Raw genomic sequence first — 15,221 nt, 5'->3', positions numbered from 1 at the left:
CAGCTGCCTCCAGTTCACACAGCCCCTGAGCCCATCTCACACGGTCTCCACCCAGCACTGCTGTCTGGTTGGCCACCCTCCCCGCCGCTGCCATTGTTGCCACGCTGTCAGCTGCTGTTTCTTGCCTCACCTTCCTTCCTGCCCCTGATAGGACAGAAGAAGGGGACGGGAAGCAGCTGCCTTGCCCAGCAACCACCCTAACCCTGTGGGCTGGAGCTGCCCAGGGTGGTGAAGAGCCCAGGCTCTGCAGACAGACAGGCTGACTTCTGTCCCCCACGCTAGCCCTGAAGCGCTGATGACCTCAGCAAGTTATGTGGCTTGTCTAATCCTTCCATGTCCTCGTCTGCACAGGAGGTATAACAGGGCTGCTGAGAGGAAGGCATGAGATCACGCGTGGTGAGCGCCCAGCACAGGGGGTGGCATCACAGCAAGTGTTCGACGAACGGTAGCGACCTTCAGGGCTGGCTTCGTGCACAGGTGACCCCGTGCAGGCACACAGAGCCCTGCGCTCAGAAGGGGTCCACCCTTGGTTTAATGCTCTGTTGCCACCATGTTGAAATTCCTAATAATTTTTGAACAAGGGGCTCTGCAACCTATGCAGTCAGTCCTGGCTAGTATTAGCATGTACACACTGAGTGTACTGGTTGGGGGTGACGAGGCAAGGTGGGGTGTTGCCTAGCAACCTGCTGGAGATGTGGGACGTGAGAGGGCCTGGGGGGCCTCACGGGAGTCATTTAAGTGGAGTGATATGGGACTCTGCCAGGTTGCCTGCAGTTAGGGACTGAGAAGGTGGTAAGACCCCCACGCACACCTTCGCTGGGCACTGGGGTGGGTGGAGGTGCCCTTCCCTCAGCCAGCCAGGCCAATGGGCAGCCTTGGGAGCCCCCCACTACCTTCCTCTTTCAACCGTCCTCCCTCCAGGTGCAAAGGTGCCCGGTGAACGTCAGGGCAAACACCCACCCATCTGCCCCCCCCCGGTTTTATCCCCTGTAGGTGAGGACAGAGGCTACGTACAAGCTCCGGAGGACAGGAGTTATGTCCAGAGTCCCTACATCTTTGGGATGTGGAAGTACTACGTGGTGGAAACCAGCGCTACCCTGAAGCCCCTCAGCACCCAGGTCCAGTTGAGTCTTGCTGTGCAGGTTGGAACTGGAATGCGGGTGACATAGAAGAAGGGTGGTGATGACTCCTGATGGCCCGAGGGGGTAGCCCAGCCCCAGGAGAGAGAAATATCTGCTCCTTCTATCTTCTAGATTTTAAATCCCAAGTTAGTGTGTCTAGAAAGCCGTCTGGGGTAGTGACTTGAACCCTCAGGAGATAGACTTGCAGAGGGTTCTGTGGAGCTGGCGGTCCCTCTGGGCACTATGGTGAGGAATGCCCCCCTCAGGCGGCACGTCTTGTACCTGCTGTCTGTCTCTTCTCCTGGACTGTGACCTCCCGGAGGGCTGGGTTGACCTCCCGGAGGGCTGGGCCCACCCACAGTGACGACCAGATGTTTGCAGACCCGGCCATCAGGACCACCGCACGTCCTCCTCCCACCCACCCCACGCTGCCCCAGGTCCTGCCTCGGCTTCCCCAGACTCGCGGCCACCACCATCCCCCTCTTCTGTTCCTGGGCCTTGCTGGAGTGGCCCACGTGTGAGTCTGAGGGTGGCCCCGTCTGGCAGGTGGAGCCCGGCCCTCGCTGAAGCCCCTCTCCATCCGCCTCCGGCCACCTGTCCGGGGCACTCACTCCCTTCCAGACAGCTGGAGAGCGGCCCCAGAGCCTCTGGTGAAGGCGGGGGGTGAGTGTGGGAAGGTTCTAAGGGACCTAAGCCAAGGTTGAGGGGATGCTGAGTGTGCGTGTGTGGGGGTGGGGTGGGGGGAAGGCACTCGGGAGAAGTGGGAACTGGGGGTGGGGTCAGAGAATGGAATGTGGAGTTCATTCTCCTGGGGGCACAGCTGTTTATTTTGATCTTCTCCGTCAGCTGCAGCATATTCCTTATCTTGGGGCTCAATCCAGACTCCACCTCCTTCCCTGTTGCTGAGCTGTGGAAGGCAGATACTGTGGGATACAGCCCTGCACCCTGCTCTCACTACCTTAGTTCCCCGCTGCTCCCGGCTGCTAAAAAGGACAAGGAGGGAGCAGCCACCCTCCCTCCCCCCCAAGAAATGCCTGCTGCATACTTCGGACCCGCTCTGTGGCCGTTCATGGGTTATTGGATCTTGAAAGCGAGCTGTCTCACGTGAAGACCCACCCCCGACTGCCATGGCAACCTGAGTTGTCACGCCAGAGCTGCCTGGGTATTTCAGCTCTACGGGTGCCGTAGGACATGACGGGTCGGCAGATAGTGCTGCTGAGTTGGGAACTTGACCCAGAGGCAGCTGTCACCTCCCAGGCCACACCAGGCTGTCCTCTGGGCCGTCACACTGTACGCCTCGTGCTAACGTTTTACTTGGTACCTAATGTCTCCAATGAGATGCTGCGAAAATAATATGGCTGATTTTCTGTAGAGTTATGGAAACACAACTCATGACTTGTTTTGCATTTCTCTTGTTATTACAGAACTGGAACATTTAGAAAGAGGGGAAAAAGTAGAAATCACTCATAGTTCTACTGCCCCCCCAAAACAACTGCTGTTAACATTTTGGTATATTTTCTTCCAGTCTTTTCTCTACGCGTGTGTATATGTGAGTGTGTGTAAAACATACAGTTGTAAATGTAGGTACACTTTTGCATCCTGACTTTTTCCTTAACATTACCATATAGGTAATGTTTGTGATATCACATATTTTTTGCAATTGACATTTTTAATGGCTACCTAATATTCCATTTACTAGATATAGTATACCTCGCTTAACCATGCTCTATTGGAAGGCATTTCAGTTGTTCCAATTTTTTGTCACTGTACATGATAACACCCTGATGAAAATCACCACTGACAAAATTTTTTCCTACATTTAGAATTACTTAAGTTAGGATAGAGCCTGGAAAGTAGGATTATCAAAGCAGAGGGTCAGAATATTCTGGAGGCATTTGAATTGAAACCTTCAGCCAAACTGCTTTCTGAAGGGAGAATTTACCACATGGCAAGGTCACCAACAGGCAAGAACACACCCGTTTAGATCCACCATCGTGTAGAGACACCACTCACTGTTAGGTATCTTTTTATGTGCCTAAGTCATGTTACCTTTTGTAGACTATTCTTTTTTGGCTGCTGAATACACGGTTCCCTTTCCAACAGCACTGTCACTTCCTTTCGGGAGACTACCTCTTCCCTAGTGCAAATCTAGGAGCCAGCCTGCCTGACCCGCAGCTCGGAAACTGGAGGGGCCGGCCAGTCCATTCCCACCATGCTGTCTGTCCTTCTGCCCAGCCCTTGGGCACTTTGTCAGTTTCTGCTCATTTCCAAACCCAGTTTCCCAGCCTTTCTGGTGAGTCTATGGGTTCCTAACCTTCCAGTAAATTCCCTTTGCCTTACATTGGACAATTTGTTTCTGTTGCTAAAAGAAACCTTGAAAATACTGATACATCGCCAACAGCGTTTTTCAAATGCAAGTCAGGACGCTTTCCTGGGTCATGAAGTCATAAAGCTAATTTTGACCAGCATTTTTAAAAAATGAAACAACAGAATAAAAAAGACAATATCAAAAGTACATCATCTGGATAAAGGGGAAGTATTTTTTCGTGAATGAAACTTGTTTTCCGTATATATACATGTGTGTCTGTATGCATTCGTAATAGATTAAAGTGAAGACATTTCTAATTTTGAAAAACATTGCCCTCATTGAACTTGAGTTACTTGAGAATAAAGAATAATCAAGAGCAATCTGTCCTAGATGTTCTCCCCAAATGTTTAGTGCCTAGGAAAATCGACTTCCTTGCCAAGATAAGAGTATATTTCAAGGTCTACCCACTATTTTCTATTAATAGCTTGACATCTCCGCCCACCCTTTACTTGATGATACTCAATGATAATGGACATCTTTTCTTCTTGGTCTTTAAATTTCTGTTCATGGCACCAATATTCTGCCAGCCACCCCTGGCTGAAACATCCTGGGAAAGTCCTTGAACTCTCCTCCATTCATTTACTGACCACCTCCTATAGCCCAGCAGGAGAGGAGGCAAGCAAGCAGCAAACTACAACACATAGCAACCTACTCAGCTGAGAAGTATGCATGGTGCCCAACAGGGAAAGGGCTGAGCCATTTCACAGGGCAGATGACTCTTCATACCTTCCTACCAAATCATTACTAAGTTCTGCTGCTTCTGCCTTCAAACTATTTTGCCAAATCGCCCCCTTGTTTCCATTTCTACTGCGTCACCCTGGTTTCAATCCTTTTTATTTTATGAAGACTCCCTCTTGCCTACCGCCCTAGAAATCCGCTCTGATCATGTCGCTTCTTTGCGCAAAAGTCTTCAATGGCTCCCCATCACCTCCTAAATAAGTCCAAATTCCCCAACCCAACACTTTGATTTGGCTTCTCCACCATTGCCCCCAAATTTCTTTCCAGCTCCATGTCCCACTAAGCCAGCCATCCCCTGGACCAGGTCCATGAGGTCCTCTCTTCCCAACAACGTATCTGTGTGAGGCCCGATTTTCTTCATGCAAATCAACCAAAACAACATATTGCAACCCACTGAAGCAGAAGCAGATATGAGAATCCAGCTGTCTTCCATCAAGCCAGGCATTAAAGAGATTGGCGAAAAATGTAAAACAAGGCCACACTTCAATTTTTTTTGTTGTTTTGGAAAATATAGTTATAAAAAATATGATACTAGGTTAACATGCAATGATTTTTTTTTATTGTTACTTTCAAGGAATTAATAAATATTTTTAAAATTTCTCATTTAACATTTTTGTATTACAAATCAAATGTTAATAGCTACAACGTTGAAAAGCCAAAGCTCTTTAGGATCCGCAATAATTTTTAAGGGTGTAAAGTGTTCCTGAGACCAGAAAGTTTGAGAACTGCTGCGTGAGATCTAACACAGCAGTTAAAGCAGACAGAGAGTCTCTAAAATGCCCCAGCCCTCTCCCCTTACTCATGTTTTACTTCCCTGCCCCAGTGTGTTGCTTGAGTTTTTAAACCATTAACAAAATAAGAAGTGGTCATGTGAAGAATACTTATTGTTATAGAAATAATAGTGGGACCTCCCTGGTGGTGCCGTGGTTAAGAATCCACCTGCCAATGCAGGGGACACGGGTTCAATCCCTGGTCCAGGAAGATCCCACGTGCCTCGGAGCAACTAAGCCTGTGTGCCACAACTACTGAGCCTGTGCTCAAGCCCGCGAGCCACAACTACTGAGCCCGAGTGCCACAACTACTGAAGCCTGCATGCCTAGAGCCTGTGCTCCGCAACAAAGAGAAGCCACTGAAATGAGAAGTGCGTGCACCGCAAGGAAGAGTAGCCCTCTCTCTCTGCAACTAGAGAAAGCCCGCGTGCAGCAATGAAGACCCAACGCAGCCAATAAATAAATAATTTTAAAAAATAATAATAGTGATTATAGAAACAGCCACTAGTTATTTTAGAATCAAAAATAATATAAAGAATAAATAAACCTAGGGATTCCTCTGGCAGTCCAGTGGTAAGGACTCCACACTTCCACTGCAGGGGGCACGGGTTTGATCCCTGGTTGGGGAGCTAAGATCCGCAAGCCATGAAGCGCCGCCAAAAAACCACAAAAAACCCAAAAAACAAACAAACAAAAAAACCACAGAAAACAAACAGAATAAATAAGCCTAATAATTGCCACAGAATTAAGAATAGAACAATGATTATTTGTATAATATGGCTTTCAGTAAAAATAAAAAAAACAAACCTCAGATATTCAGAAAAGTAAAAAGATACAAAAGCAACCACCATTTAAAATTGCTCCTGAATATCTTCCCATCAAGTCCCCTCCTCTTTCATTTTCTCAAATGGCACCTCCGAGGAGAAATTCCTGGTTAATCCATCCGCAAGCAACTGCTCCTTCCTCCAGATTCCCACAGCACTGTCACTCAAACCTTTCTTGCAGCCCAGGGAACCCATAAGAGCCCATAAGCGAATGCATGCTGAATTCTAAATGTGCACATTTAACCATCACAAATTCAGTAATATCTACTGGAGGAGATACCAACCAGCCTCAGAAATCCATGTATTGTTCATACAACGTGGGCCCTTCCCCAAGCTCAGCATAACATTCCGCCAAAGACTCAGCCATCTGTCCCAGTGAAAACTGGCTGTACTGGAGATCCTTAGAGCTGGGAGAGAATGCGCAAGCCAGGCACACTGTGTTTTATGAGCAGTTGAAGGAGACTTTAATAGTAATGTTGACATGTGTTTTGTTTTCACACTGACTGTGAACCCAACACAGCACAAAATGTGGCTCTCCTGCAGATGAGGACTGGACAAGACCTCTGAGGCTTATAGGTGTTGCTGGAGGGATACGCCAGGTGGGAGTCCTACATCTACGCAGTCCTGTCCTCTGGGCAGGGTACGTGGCCTCCACCCCAGCTGGAGCTGCTGCCCATTTTGGGGTGGAGAATCTAGAAGGTGAAGGTTGCAGGTCCAGCACTAGAACCCAGCTTAACCATCAAATCCAGAGGTGTGCCTGCAGCCACTGCCCTGGTGCCACACCCCTGCCAAGGAGAGAAAGGAAAGGAAAATGAGCATGGGGGCGGGGGAGGGGAGGGAGCTGGAGGAAAAGCTTGTTTGCACCATGCCGCAGTTAGGGCGGCTGTGGTTGGGCTGATTCATCCAGGGCTCCCCAGAAAGGTCAGGGCCCCAGCCCCACCTAGCAAAGCTCACTTCGCCACCACCCACTCCTGCTTCCTGGGTAGTGTGCAACACCTGACCTGCTCCTGCTGGGGCAGGGTGGGGCCCTCCTTGCTCCTGCCCTGCCATCTTGCTTGGCTTAGGGGACAAGCCTGCAGCTCCAGCCGGGAGCACTGAGGGATGGAGGAGGCCCTGGGCCTGCCTGGGGGATACACATCCACAACATCATGCCTCCACACAGATGTACAATCGTGCACAAATACACTGTCACATACAGAGGCAGCTCAGGGGCCTACCAGCCTGCTCTCCCCCGTCCTGATGCTGTGTTCAGGACGTCTAACAGGGAACCTGGGGTCCCTTCACACTCCCCCTGGTGGGTGGGCACTCCTAAATGCGTGCGCGCGCGTGCGCGCGCACACACACACACACACACACACACACGTGTGCATGAAAAGTCAGACTCCAGTCAGAGTTCTTTCGGCCACCGGGCTCTCAACACTGACTGGTTGTATGACCTTGGGCAAGTTACTTCACCTCTGTGCCTCAGTTTCTCCGTCTGCAACATACGGAAACCTCAGAGGATTCTTATGAGGAGTGAATGAGAAATGAGTTGATAAATAAGCATGTTTATTGTAAACTTATTTACACATGGTACACGTTATACACAGGGCACTTTCTGTCACCGGCACGTGGAAGTATTTGCAAACATATGCTCTTATCACCCCCAACATCTTCACTGCCACCTGCCTGTGAAGAAATGAGGGTTCAGAGAAAATCCGCACAACGGATTCCTTCTGGGAATACCAAAAATGACTCCTAGAAGCTACAAAAGGGGAGAGACAAGACTTCTGAGGACCACCCAGGAGGCACCAAGCTCAGGTCCAGTGGGTGTAAAGAGAGTTTTGAGTTAGAACCCAAGAGGATGGGCCCCGGGCAGTAAAAGACTCGGTTTCCTTAGAAACCAAGAGGCCCAAGAGGAAAAACTCCACCTGGTCCTAGAGGCAGAATTCTAAGCAAAGGTGGTGAGTACCCCTAGGAACAGCAGGTACCAGCCGACTGCAAAGAAAAAGAGAGAGGGCCTGGGAAAACTACTAGAATGTTCTACACCCCGGCCTACACTCAGCCACCCAGGACATCTGAGAGTTTGTAACCCCAAGATCCTCGCTCACTATAATGAAAATAGATTCCACCTCTGAACAGTCTCCAAGTTTGCGGTTTTGTAGTAGATCCTGCTTAGAGAAAAGGGAACAGGGCTGGAGCGAAAGGCAAACGCAGCCCTGAATCTCGGGGGCCCGGTGTTGGGAGGAAACAGCACTCTTCCCCTCCATAATCCAAAGACAGCTTGTGATACCCACTTGCCAGAGAGGAGTAAATCCTCCCTGGGGTCTTATTCCCAGCTGACTCCTCAGCACCCAGCAGCGTGAGCTTCATAAACTGGAGCTTAGGAAGAGGGGTCTGTGAGGAACAGACAGATGCCTTCCTGGGACAGGCAGCCTGGGGGCCCTCTAAGCCCCATCCTCCCATCCCCTGGCCAGTCCTCTCCTCCACCCACAGCCTCTAACACCTCCAGCCGGAGCCCACGTTGGAGCTCAAGGTCTGCATCTGTCAGAGGCCCTGCTCCGGCTTCCTTTCCCAGAACTCAGGGCCCCCAGGGGAGGGGCCGGGGGGCGCAGCCTGGAGGAAAGAGAACAGAGAACAGGAGGCAGGGCGAGCTGGAGCAGACAAGCACTGGGGCCAGAAATGGGAGTTTCTGGGACCGTCCCAATTTCAAGTATTCTGTCCAATTGTCTGACCACAGACCAGAACTGGTGGGCCGATTTTTATTCTAGAAAAGAGGATGAGATGAATTCATAGGTGGGATGGCGAGGAAAGCAACCAGGGTTGCCCCCCTTGTTTTTGGATAGCCCCCCATGCCCAGCCCCAGGAGCTCAGTCTGGGAGACTGTGACGATGATATGATGGTGACAGAAGTATCACATATAAGGGTTTATCACCTGTTTGGCACTTGGCTTTGAGTGTATTATCTCCTAAGCCAGGTGCAGAGCATGGGCTGAAGCCTCGGCCCCTGACTCTGTGCCTCAGTTTCCTTGTTGGTAAAGGCATAATGATAGTACCTCCCTCACAGAGCTGCTGTGAGGACACAAAAAGATCACACCTGCCAAGGGAATTCCCTGGCAGTCCAGTGGTTGGGACTCCGCGCTTTCACTGCCGAGGGCCTGGGTTTGATCCCTGGTCTGGAAACTAAGTTCCCACATGCCATGCAGCGCAGCCAAGAAAAAAAAAAAAAACTACAGTGGAAAAAGCTCCCACCTGGCATACTGTAAGCACCCTGCAAATATCAGTACAATTAATCCTCACCAGGAGCCAGCGAGGCAGGGACTGCAGCTACGCCCACTTGACAGGTAAGGAAGCTGAGTTCCACACAGCCAGGAAGGAGCCAAGCTAGGGCTCAAACCGGGGTGGTTTCTGCTCTGAGCACCGGCCCTCTGAGCCACTCCACGAGAGAAAGCACGGATTAGTGGTCATGTGCACAAACTTCACAGCCAAATGGCCACGTCAGACTTCCAGCTCAGCCACTGTCCTGCTGTGTACGTGGAGGCCGACTGCTTCACCCTCGGTGCCTGGGTTTACTCTTCTATACAACAGGCCTCCTACCTCACACAAGGGCTGGCAGGGGTGGGCAGTGAGTTCCTAAGTGCTTGGAACACACTGGTGATGGCCTCTCTCGCGCGGGGCCTGGCCTCCATGGTGCCCTCTGGCCACAGGGCTTGGCACTGCACCCTCTGTCCTGGCACATGCTGGGCCTGGCCTGCCTTGTCCCTGGGGCCCCAGTGGCCCTGGGTCTTTCTAAGGGACTGGGGTGGGGGGGAGGGGCAGCAAGAAGATCTGGGCCAACAAACAAGACACCAGGCAGCCCCTCTGCTGCCCCTCCTTCTTAGGGACAACGCCTGGATCCCTGCTGTCTCTCCTTAGGAGTGGCTGTCCTGGGGTTGTTCTAAGCAGGGTGGGAGAACTGGTCAGGCAGCTGAGGGCAAACAGTTTCTGAGAGGTGCAGTTTTGGAGGACCTTAAACGAGATGCCATGACATCAGTGTCACGCCCTTGAAGGCTAGGAAAGGCCATGCCCATGAGGGTTGCTGGCCTTGCCCTCTGCTCCTGACATGGGTCCTTCTATCTCCAGGGCAAAGGAAGGTCAGGGAGGGGAAAGGGGAGGGAGGGAGGGGATCTCTGACCTGGGGAAGGGGACCCGCCCCAGGGGCGGAGGCTTGCATGCTCTGGCCTGAGCCTGGAGGAGACCTAAGAGTGCATTTTATGGGGGCTGTGCTGGGTCAAAAGTGGCTCTCTGGGCCCTGGTGCGTAGACTGCTGGGGACGGGGTCGGGGATAAGCCCCAGGAAAGCAGCTGGTGGCTGAAGGACCAGGTGGCGCTCTTCACCCCATCCAGCAGCCTTGCAGCCACACACTGGGCAACAGCGCCACCTGGTGGACAGATGGGGAGGGAAGCAGGTCAATAACCACATTAGAGGTGGAAGGGGCTTTGAGGGCTTCCTGCTGGCAGAAGCCCCTGCATGTGCTCTCCTCCCTGACACAAGGAACTCACTTCTGCATAAGGGGATTAGGCAATTATTTGTTAGAAAGTGTTTATGCTTTTTGGAAATCTGTCTCCACCAGTTCCCTACTTGGGGACTTCCAAAGGCAACCTTTTAAATGTTTGAACACAGCTACAATATCCCTCCTAAATCATCTCCCCATTTGGTTCAAACTTTCAGAGTTTGGCCTCAACTTTTCACCCACTGCATCTTCCTTTCCCTCAGTTATCCTTTTTATTATATGAACTTCCAGAGAACTTCTCTTCCAACTCTATACCCAAACCACCTCCTCCCCACACTAAGCATCACCATTTCTAAAGCATTTTTGGAGCTCAACCTCCTATTGTGCAGGGTCTGATATGTTGGGGAAGTTGATGCTCTGATTTGACGATTAAATAGACATCAAGAGCACAGGCTCTGAAGTCAAATAGACCAGGGTTCAAATATGGGCTCTGCCACTTACTAGCTGTGTGACTTCAGGCGAGCCTCTAAGCCTTTCTTAGCTTCAGTTTCCTCATTTGTAAATTGGGAATAGAGGCATTTACTACCCGGAGTTATGGTGATAAGGCAATTATAATAAACAAATAAATAAAATTTAAAAAAAGCCAAAAAAAAAAAATGAGATAAGGCAGATAGAACACTAAGGACTGCTCCTGGCAACATCACTCAGATCCTAAGTGGCCATTATACCCACATTTTCTTGCGTTTGGGGCTGTAGGGAGTGCTTTGGCGAAGAGTAAGGTGAAAGGGCAGAGAGCAGAACAGAAAACTTCGTGGGATTTGTCAACCTTTCCCCGCCTGCACGAATCCCAGGTGAAACCCAACAAATAAGTACCTGTTGCAATCCCATTTCCAGGGGTGCCTCTGACCACCTCCCCCCGCCCTGCCCGCCACACACACACACACACTGTAATAGGGCAGGCCTTGACAAGCTCTTTGACACTAAGAGGGTTTAAAATTTAAATGTCTTTGAGGGTAAAAGAAACACACCAAAATAAACACATGGTGCTCAGCAGAGAAAGGGAAACTTGGCAGGGGCCCCAGAACTTTCCCCACCCCCAGCCCTCCCTAAACTTCCTCTTGTGGTTTCTCAAGAGTACAACCTGTTCTCAACTGAGAGAACGGTGCCTGGGGCAGGGGGCTGGGGCATGCCAAGGCTTCCATCGCAACCCACCCTATGATCAGGAGGAAGGGGGTGTGTGTGTGCAGAGGAGCAGCCTAGAGGTCCACATAGTTCTGGCCTTCACATCCTGCTTACCTGTGATGGCAGTGTGGCCACCCTCTACCCTCAGCTCCCAGCATCAACACCCATCCCCCCAATACACACCTCTGCCTCAAAGAAGACACTAGAGGTAGTTTGACTGCTGGCAGAAAAGGAAAGCCTCTGGGCCTCCCCATATCTGTTTAGAGGGCTCACGTGAGAAATCTAGAGTTTCAGAAAAGTAATGGAAAAACGGCTGGAATCCATAGAACCTCTGCCCTGTGGCCTAGCTGGCATCATGAGCAAGTCCCAGTCTGCCTAGAGGGACGGGGTCAGATGTGCAGAAGCAGCTTTGGGATGCAATCGCTGTGAGGAAGAAAGGTGCGCAATCTTAAGAGTGCTCCCACTCCCTGACCATCTTCCTTACTCAGCTACCAAGTTGGATTGTTCCCCTTGGAATGCAGAATATGAGGGTCTCTGCTCTTATTAACGATTTCCAACAAAAGAGGTATCTTGGTTTCCCATCTTCCCAGATTCTGCCACATCACTTCCACGCATCTCTCTTGCACCAAACGTTGGTTTGTTCCTCTTGGTGAGTGAGGCTTTCTCAGGAAAACACACACACACACACACACACACACACACACACACACACACACACACGGCCATCAGGAAAGGATGCCAGCTCTGTGTAGTCCAGGACTGCTGGAGCTCCCTGTAAACAGCACAAGTGCCCACACTCATCTAACAGATGGCTCTCCTCCATATCACCCTAGATACAGGACCACAGACTCCCTTTCAGAAATTCCTAAGTCCCTGGCTCAAGAGCACATTTCATGTGAACAGTCAAGGAGGCAGCCTAGCCTAATGGTAAAGAACAGGGCCTCCCAAGTCAAGTTTCCTGGGTTTAAATCCCAACCCTGTCCTTTCTAGGAAAATTATCTCCTCCACACCTGAGTTTCCTCATCTGTAGGATGGAGATAATCCTAGTGTTTACCTCATAAAACTGTTAGGAGGATTAAATGAGACATTACACCTAAAATACTTAGAAGAGTACCTGACAGTGCTATATAAGCCTTAGCTAGCATTTGGAACCCTTGAGGGGAACCCCTGAGGGAAGGAAATGGGAAGGAGAAGGCACTTGGGACCGTGAAGGTCATGGTCTCAAGGACGGAACAAAGACTGGGATCCTGCTGGAATTCTCAGATATGCTTTTGATCCTAAATTCCAGGGGAGTAGAAGCTCTGACTTGTTTACCATTATGTCCCCAATATGTAAGCTGTGCAGATAGTGTGGCCACAGCAAACAGGCATTGAATGAATTCATAAATTGTTGTGTCAGCCATCTCTCAGATGAGCCTGGGAATTGAAAGAGCAGAAGAATCTGCAGGAAAGCAATGGCAGATCCAGTTCTTTTCACTCATGTCTGGTTCCAAAGAAAATTGAGGTGGGGGGCATAGCGCAAGGATTTGTTAGATGAAACAGTCCTAGCATCCAAGGATGGTGGGGTGGGTGCCCCAGGACTGTGTGAACTGTTACATCACCCCCAGGTGGGCTCTCCCTGCTGCACCTAGCTGGGAATTTCCGAGGTCTTGGGCACAGGCTCAGAATCACACCTTGCCTTGAATTCACCCTGTTCGTTCCTATCACTCCTTCATGTCTAGACAGTGGGTAAAAGACAGCAGGAACTGTTTCTGGGTTCCCATCGTTTCCCAATGCCCAACACCACAGTCAGGGTTCAGTCCAGCTCTGCAGAATGAGTAAGTGCCCACAAAGACTTCCCACCACTTCTCTGCCTGGTCACTATTCATCATTCAGAATCCAACTCAGATATCTTCTTCTCTCTGAAGCCTTCCCAGCCACGCCGACTTGGTACCTTGTCTCTGTTGTTCTATGACTCAGGCGAGATCACTGTGGATGAATAACATCCCTGCACCCTCAGCATCCCGTCCAACCTCAGACACACAGTAGGTGCTCAATCAACGTTCACAAATGAAAACATTAACGCTCCCTCAGTAACAGCAACCAATTTCTTCAGTTATTCCTCTTGTTGACACATTAAAAGACACAGAAGAGGCTAAGGCCATCACTTATGTACCCACCAGACACCAGAGGGCCGGCTACTGAGAGGTCCCTCTTTCCAGTCCTGTCCTCTGGCCTCTTCCCTCGGTCCTGGTGGGCAGGAGGACGCCAAGGCTCCCTGCCCACACTGCTTCTGCCCTCCTGCCGCCTCCCGCCCCATCTCTGAGATTTGAAGAACGACATCAGACAACCCACTGAGGTCACTGGGCTTCCAGATCAGCTTGGAGGAAGGCTGCGCAGACACTGAGAAAACTCAGGGCTTTGGGGGGCTTCTCTGCCCTTCAGCCGCATGCAACTCAGAGAGAAATTAAGCCGAGCTTTGAGAGACAACCGGGAGGTGATGAGGACGTGGCGATCTCCTTAACAACCCCCCCACCTCAGACCCCCCCCCCCTCCGCCCAGGTGTCCAGCCTCAGCTTGGAGGCCCCAGCGAAGCGGGGAGACGTTGACACCCATCTATCTTGGCTTCTCCAGCCCTCAAGCCTACCTCCTCAGCAGGTGAGCCCCCCGGAGCACCGACTTTGGCAGCACACACTCTCTCCCGCCGCCTCTGGCATCTGTCTCTGGGGAGCTGGGTCCGAGGGTCGCCACCTCCAGCCGCGGGGAGGGGCGTCCACCCCTCCCCCGGCGCCCAAACAGAACCAGTCTCCACCGCCGCAAGCGTGGCGTGTTTACAAAGTCGGCTCCGCGCCGCCAATCCCGAGTTTAAAGCTGGGCAGGAAGTGGGGAAGAGGGGGCGGGGGAGACAAAGGGGCTGGGTGCTCTGCTCAGCTAAGGTTTGGGCCCCGACTCCTCCCGGCGGCTCACCTTGCGCTACGACCCCCGCCCCACGTGCCCCAGGTGAGGGGCAGGGGGTGCCCGCCCCCCCCTCCCCGGGCGCAGGTGCGCCCGGCGGGCAGGCGCGGCGCAGGTTTCCAGACATCTGCCTGTGAGCGTTTTCCACTCACCGACTGACCACGCAGGAAATAAATAACATTAGGCGCTGTTTCTTGACCTCTTACTCTACTTATGCACGGTGATAGACCCTTTGTGTGTATTCGTTCATATTCCCCCCTGCTACCCATCCCATCCCAGTTTCACAAAAGAGGAAACCGAGGTACAGTGAGGTTAGGTAATGTGCCCGAAGTCCCACAGCTGGCGAGTGCTGCGATTCAAACCCAGCCTCTCCGTCCCGCCAGACACCCGCAAACGGGGACGAATGAGGCGCGGTGCACGAAGAACCCCCATCCAGAGAGGCTGACCCGCGAGCGAACCGCAGAAAACCACAGGCACCGCGTGGACGCAACGGCCTGGGAGTGAAGCGTGCACAGGACAGTCTCCTGCCACTGGCGCCTCCGGGCTCGCCCGGCATATACCTGCAGATTAATATCGGGCGAGAAGGCAGCAGGATGCGATGGAACACCTGGACTGGGTGGCTGTTAGGCTCTAGTTCCAAGCGGGCTTGCGGGGCCGCCAGCACAAAACAAGGTTTCCCCAAATTTCCCGCTCAAGAGTCACCTGGAGATTTTTGAGAGTATAGAGTCTAGATCCCTCCCTTAGAGAGTAAATCATGGGGACCCAGCGGGACCTAGGCAGATGTTGCCCAGCAATCAGGCAAGTTCGGAGCGTTC

General features: G+C 51.6%; 1 protein-coding gene across 1 annotated transcript in view; it reads right to left on the bottom strand.

Moving 5' to 3' along the window:
- Nucleotides 1–14,264, bottom strand: part of CCND3 (cyclin D3) — an 82,434-nt gene extending 68,170 nt beyond the window's left edge. The window contains exon 1 of the mRNA XM_057699114.1: nt 14,099–14,264. The gene's annotated coding sequence lies outside the window, so the exon portion shown is untranslated. The remainder of the gene's footprint in view (nt 1–14,098) is intronic.
- Between the last annotated feature and the right edge of the window lie 957 nt (nt 14,265–15,221).

This window comes from Hippopotamus amphibius, chromosome 11, assembly GCF_030028045.1.
Source record: "Hippopotamus amphibius kiboko isolate mHipAmp2 chromosome 11, mHipAmp2.hap2, whole genome shotgun sequence".
Taxonomy (NCBI): domain Eukaryota; kingdom Metazoa; phylum Chordata; class Mammalia; order Artiodactyla; family Hippopotamidae; genus Hippopotamus; species Hippopotamus amphibius.
Note: the sequence above shows the minus strand (reverse complement) of the source record. Positions and strands in the feature narration are given on the sequence as shown.